Below are 22637 nucleotides of genomic sequence, written 5' to 3'. Positions count from 1 at the left end.
CCAGGCAGTCTCTTTTTACAGTATGTAAGGTCACTTTGTTTGATGTTAGAGAGTCATTAATAATTGTAGAGCAACAGGTAATTTCAAGGGACAGAGATAATTTTCCTACAAGACTATTAATCTCCTGCATTATAGAAGTGCAGGCCAATGAGAGTTCTTTCAGTTCTTGAAGGGGGGTTCGGGTTCAAAAGTCTTCAGCATATACGCTTTGGGACAGCCTGAATTTGGCAATGAGGTTCCCTTGACTGAAATCACATCAACATTTTGAATTAAGGGTGTGACCAAATAATGGATGTAAACTTCCAGGTGCAATACCTCACCTAATACAGCCAGGTGTAGTCATGCAGGTATAAAACACATCTTGTGTGCAAATCTGAGCTGAATCAGGCCGTCAGTGTCTGATAACAGAAGTTTATGAACTGTGTTGGGTACAATATGCTGAAAATGACTATGCCCAGAGTCAGTACCTCAACATGACAATGCCCGCATCAGAATTCCAACACTGGTCTAATGTTACTTAAAGCATTTTAACTGTGCAGGTTTCATAACTGGAAATATGCTGGTAAGTGGCATGTTTGTAGGTCTAAGACCCATCCTGTGAAAATACTGTCGTTTGTTGGGATCCCAACACCGGCATTGTCATGTTGACATACTGACTGTGGACATATTCATTGCCTACATGCTGACCGAAAACCTATGAATGAGCTTCCAATATACAGTATCTTATTCCATGCAGGAAAAATTGTGATAGTCACTCCAAATAAATTGAATGGCAACAAAAATGATTTGTGCAGAAGATGCTATCAAACAACAATTAAATATGAAAAAGTTGTATACATAAGAATGACCACCAAAATCTATTATTACAATTCTGAGTGAATTTCTCTCCCAACTCTATATAAGACCCTTAAGGGCCCATTTATTAATTGTTGGGTTTTAGACAATTATTATTTGTTATGACTGCTGCTCGCTCCAATAAGAAATTCTGTGTCACCTGTATGGGGATACGGTCATTAGGTCGACACCACTTAGGTCGACAGTCATTAGGTTGACCACTATTAGTCGACATTCATTAGGTCGACAGGGTCACTAGGTCGACATGGTCATTAAGTCGACATGTACTTGGTCGACTGTTCGAAAGGTCAACATGAGTTTTTCAAATTTTTCTTAAAATTTTTGTACTTTTTCATACTTTACGATCCACGTGGACTACGATTGGAAACAGTAACCTGTGCCGAGCGCAGCGGTAGCAGAGCGAGGCACCTTGCCCGAAGCATGGCTAGCGAAGCAAGCAATGCAAGGGGACATGGTGCACTAATTGGGGTTCCCGGTCACTTTACAAAGAAAACGACACCAAAAAAAGTTTAAAAAAAATATTGTCGACCTTTTGACCTGTCGACCTAGTACATGTCGACCTACTGATCCTGTCGACCAATAATGGTCGACCTAATTCATGTCGACCAATAGTGGTCGACCTAATGACTGTTGACCTAAGTTGTGTCGACCCAACGACCCATACCCCCTGCATGTATTAAAAATCACATCCTGGGACGGGCCTCTGATAAGAGCCAGTCACTGTGATGTATAAAGGAAAGCGATAGCACTAGCTGGCCTAGTGCGCATATGTGACTGGCTATTATGGGGGAAAGACCCAGAGGATTGCTGTTACAGTAAGTTATGCAATATGTAGTCTATAGGCTACAATGGCTAACATCATCTTAAGAGTCACATTTTGGAGCTAGGTAAATCTCACAATATAGCAGCTCCCATAGAAACCTAAGGGGGCCACTATTGTCATCAGAAATGGGAATCACAACTGATATCTCCAACATTTGCTGTGGAACTCGTGTAATACATCTGTGGAATACTTACATTTTTCAGGCATCCCCAATAAATGCCCATTTTTTGGGCGATTTCCCACAAAATGTGTTTAATAAATATGCCCCTTAGAGTGGAGAGGCAAAGCTATTAAATGTACTTTGATCATCAGTCTTCAGTAAAAGAACACGATTTAGATATAACAAATAGAATCACTAACTCCTCAAAACTAAAATAATGACCCAATATTCAACATTAACATTAAAATAAGTGAACTATACTTACCATTAATAAAATTTCTTTGAAATACTCAATGGCATCACTTACAATGGGTTCACCTGCTTATTCAGCAGAACAGAGACAGGGAAAAAAAACACCCTTTACAGGATTAATAAGGTGTCAAAGTCGAAAAATATAGCGACATTTGATGCCTTGTACTAACCCCATGCGCTTGCCCGCTGCACGTGCACATTCTCTCCCGTGCGTGCGCATATTCGCAGTTGCGTGACGGCGCCTCCACGGTCGTGCGCTCAGGCGCGTGGTATGCGCATTTACGGTAGAGTTTGTGTGCGTCTGGCGGGCGACTCGATCGTTACATAGTTAATCTAAATAGTGTATTTTATAGGTTATGGTCCCCTTAATAATATCAGTAAGTTTGTTTAGTGTAACTTTTTTCATGGACAGAGAGATCCCTCTTTACATGATACGAAGGGTCAGACAGGTTTTGAGCAGTGGTGTTTAGTATGCAACGGAAGAGTATATTATTAGTAACATTCCGGTGTTGGTTTGAAAGAGATTAATCACTCCTGCGTATAGTTATGTTTATAAGAAGTTTATGGACATTTACTGTATTTGCAGTTCATTATCCATGCGGCGGGAAACCTGAGATTCCCTCCCACCTGAGCAGTTTGAAATAGTCACAGCCCACCTGTTTGAATCAACCTATGACCTTTCATTATAATGTGAAGACAGATTCCTGTGTCCAATGAACAATGATATTGTAGGGCCCTTTGTAGTGTACTGTATGTTGTGTATATAAGAACAAGCCAGGCTGGGCCAGCTCAGTCTTCTCTCCACAAAAGTTTTCATCATTGACTAACTAGAGAGCTGGTTCCAGGACTGCGCTAGCGATCATTCCCCACGTGTGTAAGTTCTCTGTGACCAACTTATTCTCTGTCTGTATTTGCCATACTCTCTCTCTCTCTCATTGTTATTGTTTAGGATTAAGACGCTATTGTATATATATGTCCAGTTATTCTGTTTAGGTGTTTTATGTTAGTGCTGTAGTGTATAAGCTGTTAACTGTTTTCCCCTTTTTACATAGCTAAACCTCGTTAGTAAAGGTGTTGGAACCTCAGCAAGGTGTCTGTGTTTCTCTAGCTAGTATAGAGGGTTTCTGAGCGTCTCAATCGCTCAATCAGCTTTTATATAATAGAGGTTAATTAGCCTTTCAGTGTGTTGCATACAAGGTTTACTGTGCGTCATCCTGTGAGCGTCTGCGCCGCTCGTGTTCCTCTCGTGGGCACAGCGTCCGCAACGCTAGTAGCGTAGCATTACGGTGCTCGGGCCGCCTATAGCGTGCTCGATACCCAGCGTAAGCCGTGAGCGAACGTGTCGCTCGTGCGTCTCGACCACGGCCTAGCGTCTGCTACGCTAAGTGCGTACCATTACGGTACCCCATACGCCCATTGCGTACTGAGTCTCTTACCATTATATAGTGAATGTTATAAGATAAATAATTAGCTTTATCAATTGGCGGCTCGTCCGTCCTCCACATATCCGCTCTAGCGAACACAAGCAGACTTTATCTGTCAGCAAAGGGCGGGAAGGTAGTATCCCTTCGTATCCGTGTTGGTGGTGAGGGATACGGTAGTGCTGACTAGATAAGCGTCTGCATCGCTACGCTGTAGGAGTGCTGGTGGAATCCGGAACCGGAAGGTAAGAACAGAACAGTACGCTATTGTTTTTTTTTTTTTTTTTAAACTGTTTCATTTCTGTTTGGTACACATTGCATACGCAACACAAGCACACCTGTATTTTCATTGGTATTTTCACATCTCGCCTTCCTGTTTGCCATTTATCATTGATAACGTGCTGAGAAAGATTTGTTGCTATTGGTAGTTAAAAGTTAAATTAATACGTAAGGAAGTAATTTGTAAAACACGCACACAGCTTTGCCTAAGATACAAGGAAGTTCTGTGTGATGCTCGGTAAATGATTACAGTTAAATATCATTTGCATTGATAGAAACGTGTTACTTGTGTTACTGTGGACGTGTCTGGCCTGTGTACACGTGTCCCTAACAAAGGGCGGGACAAGCGTACACGATGCAAGGGCTTACACACGTAGCGTATATTACGCAACGGAGTGTACGGGTACGCCCACGTAATACAAATCACACGATAGTATTGTTTTAGTAGGCGATACGGAAGCAACGCGATAATAGCGCAAGTTAATCTCAGTGTCCTAAATTTTAGCGTAAAAGATCCTTCTCTAGTTGCAACTCCTCTGGGACTAGACTGCGATACTGAATGAAAGGGATTTCTGTACAGAAACGAAAGTAAAGAGTATATGAGGTGAAAGAGTGTGTGCATATATATATAAGTTTCTCATTTTGGTTGGAACCTAGAAATCGAGTTCTCGTAGAGGTACATCCGTGAAAGTGACAGCGCGGTGGCTTGGGAGGCATCCCTTGTTAAATATTGAAATAAGAGCATTAGAGTATAGCAGACCAGGAGGTCACGGACCAGGAGGTCCAGAGACAGACCAGGAGGTCTAGGTACAGCGGACTAGGAAGTCCGCTATAGATAGAGTCAAGAAGCACAACCCCAGGAGGGTTGGTGCAATACCCATATAGGCCATCAAGCTCTGGCTGAAGGAATTTGCAGCCGTAATTTTCGATTCCGTTGGTCGTTCCGCACATAAGATTAGTTGCTTATGTGCAGTACGATTGTACCGCATGTAATTGTGTGCATTAGTTTGTAACTTGACCCAGTACCATTTGCGTACGCTAGAGGGGTCATAAACGCTATTTGTACATTCTAACGTGATTTGTGTAATTTTTTATATTTTAAGGGAGGTTTGCTGGTCACTCAGGAACTCTCCAGCAACTGATAGTTACTGGGAAGGGTAAGGGCTCTTCGGATCACACCCACACGTTCCAGTAAATAGAGGTTCAGGTTGCAGGGGCCCTAGGTTGAGTACGCCAGCGCTAAGGCAGTGTGTGGGCGTATTGGTCGACGTGGGCGAGTGTGTGAAGGTACTCTGTAAACTTTCACTGTCGGCCTACCCCGGACATCTTGGTTTTTGTAAGGGTTCGCTGAAGACCCTGATTTGAAGGTCAGAGGTAGTGAAAGCAACACCTGCAAAGATGGGGGCCAGTTGTTCAGGTAGGGGGCGATCAACCTTGGTTCAGGTTGATTTAGTAAGCCGGCCAATAGGGTCGGCAAGGTATATCATGTGTGAGAAATACGGTTCACACACAGAGGTTTTGTGCGATGAATGGGAAAGAATGACTGTGCATGACGGGGAAAAGTTCCCACGGGTAGGCAGTTTTAGTCCCAAGGTGTTACAAAATTTAAAGAAAAGGATATGTCTAATTAAGTCCGCGAAGAGGCGGATCCGACATTATGATTGTTTACAGTTATGGCAACGGGAAAGTGAAATACAAGGAGGATTAGGTTACACAGCTGACTCACTTTGGTAAGAGAAATATGGCAACAAGAGAGAAAGTGGTTACAGAGAATGGCACACTGGTGTATGATAAACATGCACTTAGCAACTGTATTATTGATGATAAGAATAATTGTAACAAATGTAACAATGATAAAAGTAAAACTGTTAAATGTACAACTGTTAACCCGTGCAAGTTGCACCCCATGTTAAACTTCCCTCAGGATTACAAGCAAGAAAGTGAGCCCAGCACGATGTCGGCACCTTTTCCAGCAGCCATCATACAAGACATCCAGGTGGACGCGACCAAATCGGTAAAGGCAGTAGTCAAACCCCCTTATGGAGGGTCAGGTGAGGTCGTGTCCACAGGTACGTACGGTGTTATATATCACGCACAAACAAATGTACCTCATATTGTAGAACCAACACAAGATGATGTGGTTGAATTTAATCCTGTCAGGGTGATCACAGTCCCCAATAGGAAGACTGACGCTCAGGGAATCATTCCTGCCAGGGACAGTGCAATGCGCCGTCCCTGGTCCCGGACAGAATTAGGAGCAATTATGTCTGAATTCCCTGATCCTAGGAAAGATCTAGTTGCATGTCAGAGGTTTATTAAAGACCTAGGAAACTCCACAGAACCCACCAACAAAGGTTGGCGGACAGTGCTGAGGGCATGTTTGCCCTCCAGTGTTGACCCTGCAAAATTTATTACTGATTGTAAATTAGACACAGAAGTACCTCGTACGGAGGAACACAATCAGGAATGTATTAAGCAGATCAACCGACAGTTAGGAGTATATTTCCCAGCCGTTGTCGAGTGGAACAAAATCTTCTCCATAAGACAAAGAGAGGGGGAAAGTACTTCTAATTATTTCAATCGAGCACTGCAAGTAATGGCTAGAGACACTGGGATCACGGACATTGAGAGAAATGCACAGCATAGAGATTTAGCGGTTAAGGTATTAATGGATGGTTTACAGGAAGTGTTGAGAACAAGGGTACAAACCTCTCAACCTAACTGGAGAGGTATCTCGGTGGCTGCATTAAGAGAGTCCGCTATCGAGCATGACCGTAATATCCAAAGAACCAGGGAAGCACAGGGAGAGCGGTTGATGGTGATGAGCATCCAAGCACTAGAGGAGGCATCAAATCGACCAAAACCCCAGGCCCCTGGCACATGGAGGAAGCCAAGGGTTTGTTATCTTTGTAAAAGAGAAGGGCATTATGCCAGCAACTGTAACAGCCCACATAAAGTCAGACCCCCTAGACAAGAACACGAGCAGAGTTATGACACACGAAATTGTAATCAGGGATCATATAAGAAGAATTTTGGGCCGCACCTGTAATTTGCAGCCAGTAAATCAGTAGCCTTGATAGTAAGCTTGAGGTTACAGCTAATGATATTGGGAGGTCAGTTCCTTGTAGACACAGGAACGGCCGGGTAAACTTTGTAATTTATCTGTAAATGTTTCTTTTTCCCCATCTCTGACGTTCATCGGCAGAACTCAAACATCACATAGCTACTTGGTCTTTGCAGAAGTCTACCTAACCCCAGTGTGACCTACCGACATCGGTGTGTCCTGGCCAGGCACAAAAGGGTGGAGTGTGGAAATACTGGTGGGGGAGACTGCGCAAAGATACCAATGGATGTGATGGTGTGACAGCCTGATGGTGAACGGAAGATCTGACAATGTTTTTTGTTTGTTGTTTTATGTAACATATATATGAATTGTTCTCTCTCTCGTTTGTTTTTTTTTTTTCCTCTTCTCTCTCATGTTCTCATGCTTTACAGATGGTATGTCACACATCAGTTAGACAAATGGTAATGCAAGATTTTTGCTCCTTACAGAAAGATCGCAGATTTGGAAGGAATATTGTATCACCGGAATGTTCGTTTGGAAGATTGAGAGACAGCACCTTTAAGATGACAACAGAGCAAGAAGAACAACAAGACTAGAGGACAAAAGCATCGTAACATTTTTCTTTCCCCTCAAATTATTTTTTGTACCCCTATTACAAATTTCTCCTTCTCCTCCTGTAAGATGGACTTGCCCCAAGAGACTGTGATCCGGATTTTCGTGTTGACCATGATGTTGACCAGAGCAGTCTGTTTCGGTGAGAGTACCATGGAGGTCGAGAAAGGATCTGGAATGGGTTCTGATGACCAGGATGGAGGCGTAGATTTCCAAGAGCAACATAATCACCGAGTAAAGGCGAGTATCAGAAAACGATCTGGTAGCATTGACAATAGAAGGAATTGTGAAGGATTGTTAGCTGAAGAGAACTGCATCTGTAGGCATTGTGACAATATAGTTGAGGATGGGTGCATCAAGAAATGTCAGTCCAGTTTTAATATCCACATGGACCGGCATCCATTGAGTGACTATCACTCCTTAGTGGGTAAAGTTTTAAACCAGACAGACTGTTGGGTATGCTCTCAAGTACCTCAAGGTCATAGCAAATCCGGACTAGTACCATTCCCTTTAACTGTAGGAGAGGTACTTGAGTTAAGTGGTGGGAGGCCGGTGGACAAGAGGTTTAATATCTCTAGTCCTCCTAGTTTGAAGCTCCACCAATATCATGTGGATAAGTCCTTAGTATGCTTTAACATTTCCAATCCCCGAAAGCCGGGAAATTGGGAAGTGTCATGGAGTAATCAAACCATGACATTTTCATATAGAGCCGATAGAATGCCCATAGACACAGAACTTATACGCCGGATAGCCAACAGTGGAAAATATTTCCGGTATAGGTACACTCTAGGAAGTAGGACCATGCGAGTTGGAGAAGTATCACCAGGATACTGTGCACATATCGTACAACCGGATACGTGTACTAGACAGATGGAAGAGTTAGGGTTAGGAGATTTCACATGGAAAGTTTGTAACATGGTTATGTCATACTCCGTCCCATATGTTCTCCCCGATGATGCATATTTCATATGCGGGAGAAAGGCATATAAGTGGCTTGCCCCAAACTCAGAGGGATTGTGTTACATTGGAAAAGTACTGCCTGAAGTAATGACTGTATCCCATATCAAAATGAAAGACATTCACCGCGGTGCCCAAGCTCCTTATACTCACACTTATTACGAGCACGTCGTTAAACGGCACCTGATAGAGAGGACAGAGCATCCGGCCTCTGATCTGATCCATGAATCCACCGGGATTCAATTCCTACTCGCGTTAGATATCACTCGTACCGCCAGAGGAGTGATAAATTATAGATATATATCTGCGCTAGCAAACTTGTTAGACAATTTCACCGAAATGTACGACGACACGTTCAGGTACACTGGGAGAGAGTTACAAGCCTACAAAACAGAGCTGGTTCAGCATAGGATGATTCTCAATTATCTCACAGCAGTGACAGGCGGGTATTGTGTTACCCTGGCAACTCAATATGGAGTAAAGTGCTGCACGTATATTACAAACAGCACTGAGGACCCGGCCGAGGTCATAGACCAAAAGATGGATGACATTTTGCAATTGAAGTGGGAGTTTCGAAGGAAACACAATCTCACACTCGCTGCTGTGGGTAATGAGCTGACCAGTTGGGTGTCATGGTTGAACCCACGAAATTGGTTATCTGGTTTAGGAGAATGGGCCCAAGGCATTATCATGGATGTAGGGAAATTTCTCTTATGTATTCTGGGAGTCGTCATATTGGTTGGTCTGATATTTAGATGCGTTCGGACTTTAACGAAGTGTAAAGGTAGTACCAGAGTGATGAGTCTGAGGAGCGAGGACACTGTAATAACAACAGCTAATTTGATTTATGACCCAACGATAGAGACAATGTTGTGATGAAAATGTGATTCCACGGTCCGTTTCTTTCACCCGTTTCTCCTTTGTTTTCCTCCAAGGCACAAAGACATCCACTTGGAAGAATAATTTGACAACCTCTTTTATACAGACCATTGATGAACTGTGTCACAGACACCCAATACTTTTAGTGACTTTAACTATCTACGGGAAACCCAATACTTTAGAGACTGTAATTTTATGGACACTGGAACAGCTTTTGTTCGCCATTTACAACAAAAGCACCGAGAGACATCAGACAACATGTACATCAGACAAGACATCAGACAAGACCTCAATCGGCGACTGTTTATTTAAACTCACATAGTTTACGACTGCATTTATAACGATTGTTTCTTATCTTCATCTCTACAACCTCCAGGTAGTATCTCACATAGTCGACAGGTGATTCTCACATATTAGCATTCACATGTTCTCCCCCTTCATGTATCATCAACTGAATGTGCTCCCCCATTTGTTGCAACCAAAAGCCGAAAAGAGCTCGGTAGAGTTTGACAGCCCATCCACAGACCCTTAATACGGGATAAGAAGGATTCAAATGTATACTTCGCAATACCTCGAAGCTTGATTTAGAACACGTACGGCACGATGATACATGACCCCTCAAACATGGATCTCATACACACATGCTTTTACTGTCTCACTAGGTCATACTTTTCCCACCTTCTCCTCTCCTCCCTTTACCCAATCATAAAAAGGTATTTACATGATGACATATATTTTTCTGTTTGAACTGTTTAGGAAGTGGCAGTTATTGGTGATTGCCAAAGGTTGGACTGTCAAAGTCGAAAAATATAGCGACCTATGATGCCTTGTACTAACCCCATGTGCTTGCCCGCTGCACGTGCACATTCTCTCCCGTGCGTGCGCATATTCGCAGTTGCGTGATGGCGCCTCCACGGTCGTGCGCTCAGGCGCGTGGTATGCGCATTTACGGTAGAGTTTGTGTGCATCTGGCGGGCGACTCGATCGTTACATAGTTAATCTAAATAGTGTATTTTATAGGTTATGGTCCCCTTAATAATATCAGTAAGTTTGTTTAGTGTAACTGGTTCATGGACAGAGAGATCCCTCTTTACATGATACGAAGGGTCAGACAGGTTTTGAGCAGTGGTGTTTAGTATGCAACGGAAGAGTATATTATTAGTAACATTCCGGTGTTGGTTTGAAAGAGATTAATCGCTCCTGCGTATAGTTATGTTTATAAGAAGTTTATGGACATTTACTGTATTTGCAGTTCATTATCCATGCGGCGGGAAACCTGAGATTCCCTCCCACCTGAGCAGTTTGAAATAGTCACAGCCCACCTGTTTGAATCAACCTATGACCTTTCATTATAATGTGAAGACAGATTCCTGTGTCCAATGAACAATGATATTGTAGGGCCCTTTGTAGTGTACTGTATGTTGTGTATATAAGAACAAGCCAGGCTGGGCCAGCTCAGTCTTCTCTCCACAAAAGTTTTCATCATTGACTAACTAGAGAGCTGGTTCCAGGACTGCGCTAGCGATCATTCCCCACGTGTGTAAGTTCTCTGTGACCAACTTATTCTCTGTCTATATTTGCCATACTCTCTCTCTCTCTCTCTCTCACTGTTATTGTTTAGGATTAAGACGCTATTGTATATATATATATGTGCAGTTATTCTGTTTAGGTGTTTTATGTTAGTGCTGTAGTGTATAAGCTATTAACTGTTTTCCCCTTTTTACATAGCTAAACCTCGTTAGTAAAGGTGTTGGAACCTCAGCAAGGTGTCTGTGTTTCTCTAGCTAGTATAGAGGGTTTCTGAGCGTCTCAATCGCTCAATCAGCTTTTATATAATAGAGGTTAATCAGCGTTACATTGTGTTAACATTACAAGACCAAGGTTTACAGTATAAGCTTAGCCTTTCAGTGTGTTGCATACAAGGTTTACTGTGTGTCATCCTGTGAGCGTCTGCGCCGCTCGTGGTCCTCTCGTGGGCACAGCGTCCGCAACGCTAGTAGCGTAGCATTACGGTGCTCGGGCCGCCTATAGCGTGCTCGATACCCAGCGTAAGCCGTGAGCGAACGTGCCGCTCGTGCGTCTCGACCACGGCCTAGCGTCTGCTACGCTAAGTGCGTACCATTACGGTACCCCGTACGCCCATTGCGTACTGAGTCTCTTACCATTATATAGTGAATGTTATAAGATAAATAATTAGCTTTATCAAAGGTAACTCCTGCCTCCTTCTGGTGTCTAATGCTGGGTACACACCTAAAGATATATCTGCAGATCAATTGATTTGCAGATATATCTAAAGCTGGATTTCGCAGTGTGGTGTGCATTGCCCGATCCGCCGGGGACTGGCGTCACAAACTTGGCGGTATTAAAGTATGTTTAATACTTACCTCTCTGGAATCCTCCCTCGGAGCCATCCCTTCTCGGCAGCGCAATAGAGTCTGAACACTAGGGGGAACAAACTATGTTGCGCCTGCTGAAAACTCCGGAAAGATGGCCGCCGGAGTTGCGAGCATGCGCATTAGGAAAATCTTCGGTAAAATGGCTGCCGCGCTGTGTTACCAGAGGTTTGCACATGCGCAATAGAGTCTGTGCTCAGACTCTATTGCTGATGCGGAGAAGGATGGCACCGTCGGGAGACTCCGGAGAGGTATTAAAACCTGTGCATCGGTCAGAGAGGAGGGGGCACCTGATACAGAAGGCTGCACACGGGCCTCCTCCTCTCTTAAAATGCTCCTGTCTGAACGACGGCATTCACACACCTATCGCTCGTACACACTGGTCGACGGACCCGCAATATATCGGCCATTCAACAGAACGGCCGATATATCAGCCAGTGTGTACCCAGCTTAAGAGACACTTCCCAAGATGTCAAACAAAGCATAAAACACAGCTGGAATGAAATGTGGCTGCCATGGAGTTTTTCAAAGAAATTAAATTAACTGTGTGGAGTATATTTACTAAAGTTTCAGAAATAGAGATGTTGCTCATAGCAACCAATCTTCTACTTAAGATTTAGCACCTTCTAGAAGATAGTAGATAGATCTGATCTCCACTTCTGAAAACCTGCACTTTAGTAAATATACCCCAAAGTATAATTGTCTTTTCATAATCCCTGGTAGCCCTTACCATGAGAAGTACCAAAGCAGCATAATATACGTACTTACTGAAGGATTTCCTTCCAAACTGTGGATCAATAGAGGATTAAACTAACAAAATATAATTACTGTCTGGTAAAGTTCTGAAGAGATGATCATCTGCTTGCACAAGAGATCTTTTGCTAAAGCCTGAGCATGTATTTCCATGATGTTGCCAGTGCACTTGTTGAATGTGCCTTTACTATAGGTGGCATTTTCCATCCATTCATTTAATAAGATTGTATAATGACATCTCTAATCCATGTTACCGAAGTAGGATTGGATGGAGCGTGACCATTACAGGAACCTTGTAGAAGGAAAGGGAGGTGGTTGATAGACAGTTAAAAGGTCGACAGTCAATAGGTCGAAACCATAGGGTCGAGAAGATCAGAATGTCGACAGACAAAAGGTTGGCAGGGTCAAAAGGTCGACAGGGTCAAAAGGTCAACATGTGGTCAACACGTTTTTTTATGGTTTGCTCGCGTTTTTACAACTTTTTCTGCATTTACTATCTATGTCACAAATAATAAGATTTTAAACCTACCGGTAAATCTATTTCTCCTAGTCCGTAGAGGATGCTGGGGACTCCGTAAGGACCATGGGGTATAGACGGGCTCCGCAGGAGATAGGGCCCATAAAAAGAACTTTGACTATGGGTGTGCACTGGCTCCTCCCTCTATGCCCCTCCTCCAGACCTCAGCTAGAGAACTGTGCCCAGAGGAGATGGACAATACAAGGCAGGATTTAGAAATCCAAGGGCAAGATTCATACCAGCCCACACCAATCATACCATGTAACCTGGATCATACATAACCAGTTAACCGTATGAACAACAACAGTAACGGTCCAAGACCGATTTCAACTGTAACATAAACCTTATGTAAGCAACAACTATATACAAGTCTTGCAGAGTTTCCGCACTGGGACGGGCGCCCAGCATCCTCTACGGACTAGGAGAAATAGATTTACCGGTAGGTTTAAAATCTTATTTTCTCTTACGTCCTAGAGGATGCTGGGGACTCCGTAAGGACCATGGGGTTTATACCAAAGCATCCAATCGGGCGGGAGAGTGTGTATGACTCTGCAGCACCGACTGAGCAAACGCTAGGTCCTCATCAGCCAGGGTATTAAACTTGTAGAATTTAGCAAAAGTGTTTGACCCCGACCAAGTCGCCGCTCGGCAAAGTTGTAATGCCGAGACGCCTCGGGCAGCCGCCCAAGAAGAGCCCACCTTCCTAGTGGAGTGGGCCTTAACCGAATTTGGTACCGGCAATCCAGCCGTAGAGTGAGCCTGCTGAATCGTATTACAGATCCAGCGAGCAATAGTCTGCTTCGAAGCAGGTGCGCCAATCTTATTGGCCGCATACAGGACAACAGAGCCTCTGTTTTCCTAATTCTAGCCGTCCTGGCTACATAAATCTTTAAGGCCCTGACTACGTCCAGGGATCTGGAATCCTCCAGGTCACTTGTAGCCACAGGCACTACAATAGGTTGATTCACATGGAATGAAGAAACCACCTTAAGCAAAAATTGCGGACGTGTCCTCAATTCAGCTCGATCCACATGAAAAATCAAGTAGGGGCTTTTGTGTGACAAAGCCGCCAATTCTGATACTCGCCTTGCTGATGCCAAGGCCAACAACATGACCACCTTCCAAGTAAGAAATTTCAACTCAACCTTGTTAAGGGGTTCAAACCAGTGTGATTTTAGGAACTGCAAGACCACGTTGAGGTCCCACGGTGCCACTGGATGCACAAAAGGAGGCTGGATGTGTAGCACTCAAACGTCTGGACTTCTGGAAGAGAAGCCAATTCCTTCTGAAAGAAAATCGAGAGGGCCGAAATCTGAACCTTAACAGAGCCTAATTTCAGGCCCATATCCACTCCTGTCTGAAGGAAGTGGAGAAAACGACCCAGATGAAAATCTTCCGTAGGTGCATTCTTGGTCTCACACCAAGACACATACTTTCGCCAGAGACGGTGATAATGCTTAACCGTCACCTCCTTCCTAGCCTTTATTAAAGTAGGGATGACCTCTTCCGGAATCCCCTTTTTCGCTAGGATTCGGCGTTCAACCGCCATGCCGTCAAACGTAATCGCGGTAAGTCCTGAAATACACAGGGCCCCTGTTGCAACAGGTCTTCCCTCAGAGGAAGAGGCCAGGAATCTCCTGTGAGCATCTCTTGTAGATCTGAGTACCAGGCCCTTCGAGGCCAGTCTGGGACAACGAGTATCGTCTGTACTCTTCTTTGCCTTATGATCCTCAACACCTTTGTGATGAGAGGAAGAGGAGGAAACACGTAGACCGATTGGAACACCCACGGTGTTATCAGAGCGTCTACTGCCACTGCCTGAGGGTCCCGAGACCTGGCACAATACCTCCGAAGCTTTTTGTTGAGGCGTGACGCCATCATGTCTATTTGAGGAGTTCCCCAAAGACGTGTTATGTCTGCAAAGACTTCTTGATGAAGTCCCCACTCTCCTGGATGGAGATCGTGTCTGCTGAGGAAGTCTGCTTCCCAGTTGTCCACTCCCGGAATGAAGACAGCCGACAGAGCGCTTACATGATTTTCCGCCCAGCGAAGAATCCTGGTGGCTTCCGCCATCGCGACTCTGCTTCTTGTCCCGCCTTGGCGGTTCACATGAGCCACTGCTGTGATATTGTCTGATTGAATCAGAACCGGTAGGTTTCGAAGAAGACTCTCCGCTTGTCGAAGGCCGTTGTAAATGGCCCTGAGTTCCAACACATTGATGTGTAGACAGGACTCCTGGTCTGACCAAAGTCCCTGAAATTTTTTTTTTTTCCCCTGTGTGACCGCTCCCCATCCTTGGAGGCTCGCGTCCGTGGTAACCAGGATCCCGTCCTGAATTCCGAACCGGCGACCATCCAGCAGGTGAGCACTTTGCAACCACCACAGGAGAGACACTCTGGCCCCTGGGGACAGAGTTATTTTCCGATGTAAGTGCAGATGGGACCCGGACCACTTGTCCAGAAGGTCCCATTGAAAAGTCCTTGCATGGAACCTTCCGAAGGGAATGGCCTCGTAGGCCGCCACCATTTTTCCCAGAACTCGAGTGCATTGGTGAACTGACACCCTTTTCGGTTTTAGCAGGTCTCTGACCATGTTCTGGATGTCCTGGGCTTTCTCTATTGGGAGGAAGACCTTCATTTGTTTCCGTATCCAGTATCATACCTAGGAACGGTAGTCGAGTTGTCGGAATCAACTGTGACTTCCGTAGATTTAAAATCTAACCGTGTTGCTGGAGCAATCTCAGAGAGAGCGCCACACTGCTCAGCAATTTCTCCCTTGATCTCGCTTTTATCAGGAGATCGTCCAAGTATGGGATAATTGTGACTCCATGCTTGCGCAGGACCACCATCATTTCCGCCATTATCTTGGTGAAAATCCTCGGGGCCGTGGAAAGTCCAAACGGCAATGTCTGAAATTGGTAATGACAATCCTGTACAGCGAATCTCAGGTATTCCTGATGGGGAGCATATATAGGGACATGCATGTACGCATCCTTTATGTCCAGAGACACCATAAACTCCCCCTCCTCCATGTTGGCTATTATCGCTCTGAGTGATTCCATTTTGAATTTGAATCTTTTTATGTACAGGTTTAGGGATTTCAGATTCAAAATAGGTCTGACCGAACCGTCCGGTTTCGGGACCACAAATTGGGTTGAGTAGTAACCTCTTCCCTGCTGGTGCAGGGGAACCTTGATTATCACTTGCTGTATACACAGCGTTTGAATTGCAGCTAACACTACATCCCTTTCCGATGTGGAAGCTGGTAGGGCCGATTTGAAAAATCGGCGCGGGGCACCTCCTCGAATTCCAGTTTGTACCCCTGGGAAACTATTTTCAACACCCAGGGATTCAGGTCTGATCTGACCCAGGTCTGACTGAAAAGTCGAAGACGTGCCCCCACCGGTGCGGACTCCCTCAGGGGAGCCCCAGCGTCATGCTGTGGGTTTTGGAGCAGCCGGGGAGGACTTTTGGTCCTGGGCACCTGCCGAAGCAGGTGCTCTTTTGCCTCTGCCCTTACCTCTGGCGAGGAAAGAGGATCCCCGACCTCTTCTGGACTTGTGCGACCGAAAGGACTGCATCTGATAGGGTGTTACTTTCTTTTGCTGTTGGGGAATATATGGTAAAAAATGTGATTTACCTGCTGTAGCTGTGGAAACCAGGTCCATCAGCCCATCCCCAAACAATACCTCACCCTTATAGGGTAGTACTTCCATATGTTTTTTGGAATCCGCATCACCCGTCCATTGGCGAGTCCATAAGGATCTTCTCGCCGAGATAGACATGGCATTGGCCCTAGAAGCTAGCAGTCCAATGTCCCTTTGAGCATCCCTCATAAATAAGACTGCGTCTTTAATATGGGCTGGAGTTAAGAATATGGTATCCTTATCCATATTATCAAATTGATCTGTCAGCTCATCTGTCCAAGCTGCAATTGCGCTACACACCCATGCCGACGCAATTGTCGGTCTTAGCACAGCACCCGTATGAGAATAAATACACTTTAAGGTAGTTTCTTGCCTGCGATCTGCAGGGTCCTTAAGGGCCGCTGTGTCAGAAGACGGTAGCGCCACTTTCTTGGACAAGCGCGTCAGGGCCTTGTCCACAGTGGGGGGTGATTCCCAAATCTCCCTGTCCTGCTTAGGGAAGGGGTATGCCATATAAATTCTTTTGGGGATCTGCGGTCTCTTTTCCAGAGTCTCCCAAGCTTTTCCAAAGAAATCATTTAATTCATGAGATGTGGGAAAATTAATAATCTGTTTCTTTTCCTTAAACATGTGTACCCTTGTGTCGGGGACCGAGGGTTCATCCTCAATATGCAACACATCCCTTATTGCCACAATCATACACTGAATGGTTTTAGTCACCCTAGGGTGCAATTTTACTTCGTCATAGTTGACACTGGAATCAGAATCCGTGTCGGTAGTAGTGTTTTGTGTTAAGGGACGCTTTTGAGACCCCGACGGGCCCTGTGAGTCCCCCCTAATTCAGCCTTATCAAGCCTTTTATGTAAAGATGCCACACTTGCATTCAACATATGCCACATGTCCATCCATTCCGGAGTCGGCACAACCGACGGGGACACACCACTCATTTGCTCCACCTCCTCCTTGGAGAAGCCTTCCGCTTCAGACATGTCGACACCACGTACCGACACCCCACACACATGGGGATTAACCTACAAGGGGACAAAACCCCAACCAGGCCCTTAGGAGAGACAGAGAGAGAGTATGCCAGCACACACCCAGCGCTTAATAACACTGTGGAAAAATATGACCAGATAGCGCTTTTTTATATAATAATATTCCACTTCCCCCTCCTCTTTTTTCCAGCCTGTGAAGTTCAGCAGAGGAGAGACCAGGGAGCCAGCGTTCAGCATGCAGCCTCTGTGGAGAAAATGGCGCTGGTTAGTGCTGAGGATCAAGCCCCGCCCACCCGACGGCGGGCTTCGGTCCCAGTGCTTTTTTTTATTAAAATGGCGGGGGATTCTTGGATTTACTGCCTCCGCAGCCTAATCCATCTTAACATGCCCAGAAGTGAGGACTATTGCTGCCCAGGGCGCCCCCCCCCAGCGCCCTGCACCCTTCAGTGCTGCTCTGTGTGTGTATAGTAGGAGCAATGGCGCGCAGCTTACCGCTGCGCGCCTTACCTCATGAAGATCTCATGTCTTCTGCCGCCTGATGTCTTCTGCCTTCTCATACTCACCCGGCTTCTATCTTCGGCATCTGTGAGGAGGACGGCGGCGCGGCTCCTGGACGAACCCCATGTGAGACCTGTGTTCCGACACCCTCTGGAGCTAATGGTGTCCAGTAGCCTAGAAACAGAGCCCAACCGTAAAGCCAGCCCTGCTTCTCTCTTCCCATGATGCAGGGAGCCTGTTGCCAACAGGACTCCCTGAAAATAAAAAACCTAACAAAATTCTTTTAAAACAGAAAACTCTGGAGAGCTCTCTGCAGTGCACCCTTTCTCCTCTGGGCACAGAATCTAACTGAGGTCTGGAGGAGGGGCATAGAGGGAGGAGCCAGTGCACACCCATAGTCAAAGTTCTTTTTAGGTGCCCTATCTCCTGCAGAGCCCGTCTATACCCCATGGTCCTTATGGAGTCCCCAGCATCCTCTAGGACATAAGAGAAATTACCTTTAGTAACCTAATATTTGCCATTTCTTAAAATATCTATAGGAACTCATTGTATGTGAAAAAGCACATCTGTTTAGAAATTTGAGCTGGTGAATCATTAGTTCCCATAGATTTATAAATGCATTTAAGCATTGTATTCACAAGATCAATGTTAAACATCCTAGCATCCTTATTAATCCAGATTTTGTCACTGTCCAGAATGACATGGCCGTGTGTCTCTGCCAGTGACTGTAAGTCATTGTCCACCTCCTTTTTCGGCGGCTGCGGCGATGGGCATCCCAAATGGAGCTGGCGCTGGGTGCCAAAATCTTAGTAAATGCCACAGGATCAGGAGCATCAATGGAGTAGGAAGGAAGTTGACTCTCACTGACTCCATCCAGCAATCCTGAATAGCTGGTCATGCTCCAGCAATCCTGTTAGCCGGTACTGCACCGCAGCCCAGCATCCTAGTCTGAGTAGTTGGTCTGAGTAGTTGGTCGTAACCCAGCAATCCTAAGTAACTGGTACTGCTCCGCATCCCAGCATCTGTGTTTAAGTAGCTGGTCTCAACCCAGCAATCCTAAGTAGCTGATTAAGCTCAGTTGCTGGATGTGAAGCAGAAATAGCTGATCGTAACCCAGTAATCCTGAATAGCCGGTACTGCTCTGCATCCCAGCATCTAAGTCTTCATGCTCAAGTAATCAGTCATAGCTGGTTTTGTTCTACACTCCAACACCAAGTAATCACTAAATCACCTTATCTCTCTTCACTCTCATATCCTGCATGAAGAAGAGTTATATTAAGCCACCTAGCTTCCAAACCAGCCTTTCATGCTCCACTCCCTTGGCAAACCCTAGTTCAAACCCACAAACTAATCCAAGCCTGACAGAGTTATTGCTGGGTGATGGATCCTAATAAAAGTTATCTAATCACCCACAGACAGAAAGATGAGGAACTGCGCCATCCTGATCTTCAATAATATGAGATTTGTCCCTTATTTTTTCTTCACTAGTAACAGATACATCCGTCATTTACTTCATTACAAATTCATTACTTCATTATCCAATTCATTATCCCTTTAACTCCTTCGACAAATGGACTTACTGTCCATGTGGAATTTAAATCCCACTCACTGACAGCTGCAAGGGGAACAAAAAAAGAAAATTACCTTCCAACTAGTCTGGATGACTGGTGGCGGAATATCGGCAACTGGGAGGAGCTGCAGGAATTGCATCAAGTCAATACTGTTGGAAGGGACTTAAGTCACATCTCCCCCATAACTGTATCTAGGAAGATGGGAGTACTGATCACCAGACAATATTACTCTGTGCAACAGAAGATATGTTTCCCTACAGATTTTGGTTATACCCATTCAATAGTATGGTTTTACTACATGTCGTTATTACTACCTGTAACAAAACTGTGGTTATCAAATGCAGGGCCGTAACTAGCACAGGGTAGGGGGCGCTGTTGGCAGCACTTGTCAATTATTCAATTACTTTTACTTGCAGCTTCTCCCCTTTTCCAAGCCCAGCATCTCCTGACCGTCCATGTCTCCTACCCCCATCCCTATTGTCACTAATACCTATACAGCATTCATGGACTTAACTTGATTGCTCTTTGTTGTTCAGTTCACACTGTCTTTTATTACATTTTGGGAGCTGATGTGCCCAGGATTCAAACCCGTTGCCTATCACATTGCAGTCGGACACTCTATTCACTGAGCTATCTGCACTTGCATAGAAAGCTACAGAATTCCAAGCTGGAGAGTTTTAACTATTTGAAGCTTACCTTGTACTTTGTGAAGAGGTGATCAGCGTTGTGGCTGGGCTGATCTGTATAGTATGTAGCTGCAAGGGATTGGATGTGTGGCTACACACAATATTCATCTGCTCGATTATGGTGCTGGCAATTTTTTTTACAGGAGGACAGGTAGCTCCATATACACTTGTTAGAAATCTCATAATTTGTATGTGGGATCAAGTGGCTCAGTGGGTAGGGTGTTTGGTTGGGATGCAGCAGGTTGTGGGTTTGAATCCTGGGTGTGGCAGTATATTGAAAAGTGTTATTTAATGAGGGGTAGTGTGGCTGAATGGGGGTGAGCTCCGAGGTTGAGTGCATGAATGTGGTATAAAGAGGGGTTGTGTTCAAATCCATTTTCTTGCAGTGTTCTATAAATGTGTGAGTCTTACTTATATATACATGTATGGGGATGGGCATCAGAAAATGGGCATTCACTGGGATCAATTTTGTCATACCTCTTCTGAGAGGCATGCGTCTTATATCCCTATTGGAAAATGAAGGGGGGGACAATTCTCTTTCTGGCACGGTGCACCAAAAAGTCTAGTTATGGCTCTGATCAAATGAAACACATTTGGTGTAGTTGTACTGACAGCCCAACAGAAGCTGTAGAGCTGTGCTTCTATCAACAACATTAGGATGTCTATTATGTAAATCCCTAGAAAAATGTACATGCTGTCTGCCAGTGGGAGAGATTTGATAGAAAGTGTAATTCCTTCAAACCCCAAGTCAGTAGGACGTAAAAAGAAAGACTGTTCCTCTGTACATATGACTTTCGCTAAATTATATCCATTGTTCCCTCTCTCATCTGTTGATGATTTGATATTTTTTCTTTTTGCTGCTCCCACACAGCTTGACCACTGTGGAGGAAGAGTCCCATCGTATTGTGTGAAGAGGAGGTGCCATTAGAGTGGAGGTAGGTTCTGTGTCATATAGTGTGTGTGATATATTCTGTGTGATGTAGAAATAGGATCCATGACCTCAAGCCCAAGGAGGTGTCCAGAAGTATATGGTGGATCAGATACTGGTCCAAGGTAATTAACAGTGGTCTGGTTGGGTAGTGGGAACTTTTAGTGAATTTGTTACTTTTTTTTTTTTTAACACAGCCCCTATTCCTACTGTCTACATTCCTGCTGTTCACCTTCTGTGGTCTGTGTTCTCTCTTCTCTAAGTGTACACAGAAAATGAAAACATATATAAAACAGCTGTAAAAGTCAAAACTTCATCATATGAAAACCACAATATAAGAATAAATGAATACATCCATGAATCACTATAGCAGAAAATTATATGCAAATGTAAATAATTATATAAGATTAAGCATAAAACTACTCACTACAACATTAATTTAATGCTGGAAAGTAAAAATGGGACTCTAGAAAGTCATCTACCGATAACATGAACAATAATAATCCACTCCAAAAGCACAACATAAATGCTAAATTGCACTGTAGACGCAGTCCAATAATGCAATACCTACCCCAATATCTTTTATCAGGATGCCTCTCTCTGCAACCTGTAAATGAGCACAGCATACAAAGAGGAGTAGCCGTGGGAGATAGAGCACCCGTTGGGATACTGCAGCCAGCAGTTGGGACAGTGGGCCAGGCTAGTCAAAGTCGGGGCATTTGGGGGGTATGGTCACAGTCAGGTAGAAATAATGGCCCTCATTCCGTGTTGTTCGCTCGCAAGCTGCTTTTAGCAGCATTGCACACGCTAAGCCGCCGCCTACTGGGAGTGAATCTTAGTTTAGCAAAATTGCGAACTAAAGATTCTCAAAATTGCGAATAGAAATTTCTTTGCAGTTTCTGAGTAGCTCCACACTTACTCTGCCACTTCGATCTGTTCAGTCAGTTTCGTTCCTGTATTGACGTCACAAACACACCCAGCATTCGCCCAGACACTCCCCCGTTTCTTCAGACACTCCCGCGTTTTTCCCAGAAACGGTAGCGTTTTTTCACACACTCCCATAAAACGTCCAGTTTCCGCCCAGAAACACCCACTTCCTGTCAATCACACAACGATCACCAGAACGAAGAAAAAAACTCGTAATGCCGTGAGTAAAATACCTAACTGCATAGCAAATTTACTTGTCACACACACATACATAGTGGGTCCTGGGGGAGGGGGGCCTGGTGTCACACACACATACATACAGTGGGTCCTGGGGGAGGGGGGCCTGGTGTCACACACACATACATAGTGGGTCCTGGGGGAGGGGGGCCTGGTGTCACACACACTGCGTCCTGGGGGAGGG

At 44.8% G+C, this 22637-nt stretch overlaps 1 long non-coding RNA gene across 1 annotated transcript in view; it reads left to right on the top strand.

Annotated features, from left to right (window-relative positions):
• Positions 1–22637, top strand: part of LOC134932295 (uncharacterized) — a 63192-nt gene that overhangs the window by 17289 nt on the left and 23266 nt on the right. Inside the window, exon 2 of the long non-coding RNA XR_010179299.1 lies at positions 21233–21296. This is a non-coding gene — a long non-coding RNA (uncharacterized LOC134932295). The remainder of the gene's footprint in view (positions 1–21232; positions 21297–22637) is intronic.

Source organism: Pseudophryne corroboree, chromosome 6, assembly GCF_028390025.1.
Source record: "Pseudophryne corroboree isolate aPseCor3 chromosome 6, aPseCor3.hap2, whole genome shotgun sequence".
NCBI lineage: Eukaryota > Metazoa > Chordata > Amphibia > Anura > Myobatrachidae > Pseudophryne > Pseudophryne corroboree.
The sequence above is the reverse complement of the archived record's forward strand: the minus strand, read 5'-3'. Positions and strand labels throughout refer to the sequence as shown.